This window comes from Lynx rufus, unplaced genomic scaffold, assembly GCF_022079265.1.
Source record: "Lynx rufus isolate CCGP_SWC_20201006 ecotype Redwood Valley unplaced genomic scaffold, mLynRuf1.p SCAF_1, whole genome shotgun sequence".
In the NCBI taxonomy this organism is placed as follows: Eukaryota; Metazoa; Chordata; class Mammalia; order Carnivora; family Felidae; genus Lynx; species Lynx rufus.
The window spans coordinates 188,049,007-188,055,408 of record NW_025814823.1 but is presented as its reverse complement, the minus strand read 5'-3'; the positions used below and the strand labels follow the sequence as shown (position 1 = coordinate 188,055,408).

The following is a 6,402-nucleotide window of genomic DNA, read 5'->3' as shown; positions in this document are numbered from 1 at the left end:
TTGCTTTGGCAGCACATATACTAAAATAGGAACAATGCAGAGAAGATTAGCATGGCCCTGTGTAAAGATGACACGTAAAAATATAACATGCAAGGTTGACAAATATATGTTTGGGACAAATATATGTTTGGTGTTGTTGGGAATATAATCCTATCTTACTAAAAGATTGTCTTACTAAAATTTTTTTAATATGTCATTTGATCTAATTATTCCACTTCTGAAATTTCATTTTATTTTATTTTTTAATTAAATTTTTTTAACATTTATTTATTTTTGAGAGACAGAGAGAGACAGAGCACGAGTGGGGGAGGGACAGAGAGAGAGGGAGACACAGAATCTGAAGCCGGTTCCAGGCTCTGAGCTGTCAGCAGAGGCCAACGTGGGGCCTGAACCCACGAACTGTGAGATCAAGACCTGAGCCAAAGTCCAGCTGAGCCACTCAGGCTCCCCTTTAATTATTTTTAAGCTTATTTATTTATTTTGAGAGAGAGACAGAGTGTGAGCGGGGAGGGGCAGAGAGAGAGGGAGACAGAGAACCCCAAGCAGGCTCCGAGCTGTCAGCACAGAGCCTAAAGTGGGGTTTGAACTCATGAACTGTGAGATAATGACCAAAAGTCAGATGCTCAACTGACTGAGCCACTCAGGCACCCTTCTGGAAATTTATTTAAAAAAAAAAAAAAAGCAGGGGCGCCTGGGTGGCGCAGTCGGTTAAGCGTCCGACTTCAGCCAGGTCACGATCCCGCGGTCCGTGAGTTCGAGCCCCGCGTCGGGCTCTGGGCTGATGGCTCAGAGCCTGGGGCCTGTTTCCGATTCTGTGTCTCCCTCTCTCTCTGCCCCTGCCCCGTTCATGCTCTGTCTCTCTCTGTCCCAAAAATAAATAAAACGTTGAAAAAAAAAATTAAAAAAAAAAAAAGCAGATGAGTGTAAAGATTTCTTTACAGGGGGTTTTATCACAATGCTTTTTTACTGTAGTGAACTATTAGAACAGGTACTGGTTAAATAATAAATCATGATTAGAACAGGACTGGTTAAACACACATGCAAAAGAAACTGAAGAATATTTAAAGAAGTATTAACTATGCAATCAGTGGTAGGATTATGGAAAATTTTATTTTACTTTTTATTCTAAGATATCTGTATTTCTAAGTTTTCTACAAGAAACATGCATTACTCTTATAATCAGAAAAAAAGTAAATGTTATTAAAATAAAATCACATGATAAAATTATTAGAGTGGCCTTCCATTGAATAACAACTCACAGGGGTACCTGGGTGACTCAGTCAGTTAAGCATCCGACTTCAGCTCAGATCATGACCTTGCTTGCAGTTCGTGAGTTTGAGCCCTGCGTCAGGCTCTGTGCTGACAGCTCAGAGCCTGGAGCCTGCTTCGATTCTCTGCCTCCATCTCTCTCTGTTCCTCCTCTGCTCTCACTCTGTCAGTCTCTCTGTCTCAAAAATAAATAAGGTTAAAAATAAAAATGACTCTCAGTATTGCTTTGCTTTTTGTTGTTGTTGCTGTTCTTTATTTTTTTAAGTTTACTTGTTTATTTATTTTGAGGGGGGGAGGAGCAGAGAGAGGGAGGGAGAGAGAATTCCAAGCAAACTCCACACTGTTAGACACCCAATGTGGGGCTGGATCTCAAGAAAAGTGAGATCATGACCTGAGCCAAAAGCAAGAATTGAACACTTAACCGACTGAGCCACCCAGGTGTCCCTGTTCTTTATTTTTCATAGCAGTATTATAATATTTCTATGCAGGGTACACGAAGGGCTTTTATTATTCACTAATTTGGAGTCTCTCTTTTCCTAAAAACTTCAGCTCTCAGTTGTTAGCAGTTCTTTTTTTTTTAATTAATTAATTTATTTATTTGAGAGAGAGAGAGAGCATACATGCATGCATGTGCAGGAGGGCAGAGAGAGAAGGAGAGAGAGGATCTCCAGCAAGTTCCACATTGTCAGTGCAGAGCCTGACGAAGGGCTCAAACTGTGAGATCGTGACCTGAGCCAAAATCAAGAGTCAGACACTTAACTGACTGAACCACCCAGGCACCCCTCAGTTATCAGGAGTTCTGACAAGTGAGAGAGAGAGGGAGGCAGAAAGTTGGCTTTTCTCCAGGAGTGATTTTCAAAAGATTCTAAAAACCATTCATAGTCTGCAGTCCTTTGTGTATCATTTCAAAGACTCTTGTTTTCCTAGTATCTCTGAAGAATAAAAATACATTGCACTGATGGTTTTGGTGGTGCATCGCTGTCCACAGGTAGAAATGATGTCAGTGCCCTTAGCCTCTTCTGGCCAGCAGGGAAACCGTGCAACTGAGTTCCCTTTCCCACCCCCTATACCCCACCCATGCCAAGAAGTATTCATTTGTTCACTCCTTCATTCATTCATTCAAAACCAAACCTTTATCAAGTGCTTACTATGAACCACTGAACCCCCTCCTACCCCCAATTTCTGAAGCTCACAGGCTGGAAACCAAAGATTTAGGGCAAGAGCATCCTATCTACTGATAACTGGCCCACATATAAAATGAGGGCAAAAAAACTTCTCTGACCTTTCCAATTTTCCTCAGAGGACAAATCAATCTAATATCATCACATGCTCAGTTTAGCCTCCCTTTCTCTCTCTCTTTTTGTTTTCATATGATACAAGGTGTCATTTTACAAATATATACTATGGTGAAATGTATGTGTTCTCCCCCTGGTCCCAGGCCTCATTCTCCTCCCCAAGTATAACCCGTGCCTTATGTTTCCTTCCAGAAGTGATCTGTACATTTAATAACATAGACATTTATGCCTTTTTCCTCTCACATGGGTGGTAGCATATGGTATACATCCCTCTGCACCTTGTTATTTCCTTTTGGTTTCATGGCCGTGGCCGTGGAGCTGCACAGTTATCCCATGTCCCAGGGAATGGATCCACCGTGAGATATGTAGCTGGTCTTCTTCTGCTGGACATTTAGGTTGTTTCCAACCTTTGCTGCCATAACTACCCTGCCCTGCAGTGGCAGAGGAGTCAGTGATATAAATTTTTCAAGCACTCTGTTTTTCATGAGGTATATACTTTGAGTGGTGTTTCCATTGGGTTTTAATGGTTTGCATTGCTTCATTTAGGAACCAAATCATGAAGGCTGGCTCTGTTTATGGGAACAGAAGGAAGCCATCTGGGCCATAAACCTTGAGACATAAGCTTTGTTTACCACTTTGGTCTTTAACCAGAAACCAAGCCAACGCCTTCAAACTGTTTCTAGCTGGGTGCTCTACATAGTCAGAGGACGTTGGCCAAATCCTTCATGATCCTTAACTAGAAATTCTTGAGATACAACTCTACAGATTAGGTCTGAGAAGCAGGCAGGAAGAATAAAAAGGCAGCATTTTGCAAACAGAACTCAAAACCTAGGACATTTGTAAAGCTGGCCCATATCACTGTTTTTAATTAAAAAAAGAAAGGTAGGAGATCAAAAAGTAAAAAATAGATCTCCCTCTCAATGGAGGTCCGTTCATGGGTGTGTGATCTATGCAGTTGCACAGGCCTGTGATCAGAATGGCCTTGTGCTTGGTTTAACGCTCTACCATCACCACTTGAAATGCTTAAGAATTTTATCTTTGAAGATGTGTTTGTAAATGAAGTCTGAGGGGACAGTGGAACATGCGCATGAGCCAACAAGACTGCTGTTCCTTGCCACCCTTAGCATCTGATGTTATCCATGTCCCAGGCGCACAGAATTCCAGTGGACCTAAGAGGCATGGGAGTTCCTGGAGACAACCCTGAGGGGCCATGCTTTTCTCTTGAACTAGAACTTGGTTTGAACACAGAAAGAAGGTATATCCATTTCCTAGGGCTGCTGTAACAAAGTGCACAAACTGGGTGGCTTAAAACAACAGAAATTTATTCTCTCTAGTTCTAGAGACAAGAAGTGTGAAATCAAGGTGTCTGCATGGCCAAGCTCCCTCTGAGACACTGGGTAGAATCCTTTCTTCTTCCTTGCCTCTTCCTAGCTTCTGGAGGTGGCCATCGATCCGTGGTGTCCCTTGCCCTGTAGCTGCATAACTGCACTCTCAGCCTCCACCTTCACAGTTTTCTTGAAAGGACACTGGTCAGTGATACAGGATCGAGGGCCCACCCGACTCCAGTATGGTGTCATCTTAACTACATCTGGAATGACCCTATTTCCAGATAAGGTCACATTCTGTCATATTGGGTGTTGGAGGGTCACGATTCAACCTATAACAGAAGGCAATGGCATTTTAAGAAACATGAATGACTAAGGATCCCTCTCAAATCCTTACTGGTGTTGCTTCCTTATATTAGGCAACCACATTTCTTGACACCAAAGAAAAGGAAGGGATGGGGCAACCCATTGTCCTTTTCCTTTCTGCTCTTCCTTACTCATCAACAAGCCAAAGGTAGAGTGTTGATAAGATGTGCACGTATCAAGAAGTTCATTGCAGCATTACTCACAACAGCCAAGACACGGAAACAACCTGACTGTTTGCAGATGGATGAATGGATAAAGAAATTGTAGTATGGGGGCGATGGGTGGCTCAGCTGGTTAAGCATCTGACTCTTGATATCAGCTCAGGTTTTGATCTCAGGGTCGTGAGTTCAAGTCCTGCATTACACTCCATGCTGGGCACAGAGCCTACTTAAAAAAGAAAAGAAAAGAAGAGAGGCACCTGGGTGGCTCAGTTGGTTAAGTGTCTGACTATTGATTTTGGCTGAGGTCATGATCTCATGGTTAGTGAGTTCAAGTCCTGCATCGGGCTCTGTCCTGATAGGGCAGAGCCTGAATGAGATTCTGTCTTCCCTGGATCTCTGCCTCTCCCCCACTTGCTCTCTATCTCTCTCTCTCAAAATAAATAAAAATAAACTTTAAAAAATGTTTGAAAAGAAAGAAATCATAGTGTGTGAATACATACACACGCTGGAATATTATTGAGGCTTAAAAAAGGAGATCCTGCTGTATGCAACAACATGGATAAACTTGGAGGGCATTATGCAAAGTAAAATAAGCCAGTTACAGCAGGACAAATAAAGACATGGTATCATTTATGTGTGGAATCTAAAAAAATCCAATTCAGAGAAGCAGAGAGTAGAACAGGGTCAGGGAAGTGGGGAAAATGGGAAGATGTTGGTCAAAGGGTACAAAGTTGCAGTTAGGTGGGATGGATAAATTCTAGAGATCTAAAGTACTGCTCTGTGATTATAGTCAGTAGTACTATAGTGTGAACTAAAACTTCGGGAAGAGTATAGATCTCAGGTGCTCTCACCACTAAAAAAACAAAAAAGGTAACTCTGTGAGGAGATGAATATGTTAAGTAGTTTGACTGCTGTCCTCATATCACGGTGTATGTAAATATTAAAACATCATGTTGTGCACCTGAAATATATACAATATTTATTAAAACATGAAAACAAAACAACAACAAAAAAAACAAAGAACAGAAACAAACAAAAAGAAGTGAAATAAAGGGCTGCCTCAGTGGCTCAGTCAGTTGAGCGCCCAACTCTTGGTTTCGGCTCAGGTTCGTGGGTTCTCACAGTTCGTGGGTTCGAGCCCCACATCTGGCTCTGTGCTGGCAGTGCAGAGCCTGCTTGGGATTCTCCCTCTCTCTCTCTGCCACTTCACTGCTTGCACTGTCTCTGTCTCTCTCAAAATAAATAATTAAAGAAAAAAAAACCTTAAAAAAAAAAGAAAAAGAAGTGAACTAAGAGCAGTTAACTACCTGTGGCATTTCTACTGTTAGTGTATGAACTAAATACATATCCACATAGGAGCCATGAAACACGAATTGTATAATTTCAGGGATCCTACATATGAGTTAATACTCTTATTATTCCATTGAAAAGTGACACTGCAGGGCACTTGGGTGGCTCAGTCAGTTAGTTAAGCGTCCTACTTTTGATCTTGACTCGGGTCGTGATCTCAGGGTTTGTGAGATCAAGTCCTGAGTTGGGGTCTGTGCTGACAGCACGGACACTGCTTGGGATTCTCTCTCCCTCTCTCTCTCTCCCTCCCCTGCTTGCACCTGTGCTCTCTCTCTCAAAATAAATAAACTTAAAAAAAAATGTTTAAGGGGAGCCTGGGTGGCTCAGTCAGTTAAGCATCCGACTTGGCTCAGGTCGTGATCTCATGATTTGTGAGTTCAAACCCCACATCTGGTGAGCTCTAGCCCCACTTCAGGCTCCACACTGCAGAGCCTGGTTGGGGTTCTTTCTCTCTCCCTCTCTCTCACTCTTTCTCTCTGCCCCTCATGGAATTCTCTATCCCTCCCTATCTCTCTGCCCCTTGCTCACTCGTGCCCTCTTTCTCTCAAAAAAAAAAAAAAATTGTGTTTTAAAAAAAGAAAAGTGACATCGCACAATATAAAGATGAACAGTAAAACTCATGTTAATATTTAAAAT

At 42.1% G+C, this 6,402-nt stretch overlaps 1 non-coding gene across 1 annotated transcript; it reads left to right on the top strand.

Moving 5' to 3' along the window:
• Window positions 1–108, top strand: LOC124523259 (U6 spliceosomal RNA). The gene has a single exon (XR_006964969.1). It is a non-coding gene; the product is annotated as a U6 spliceosomal RNA (small nuclear RNA).
• The last annotated feature ends 6,294 nt before the right edge of the window (window positions 109–6,402 follow it).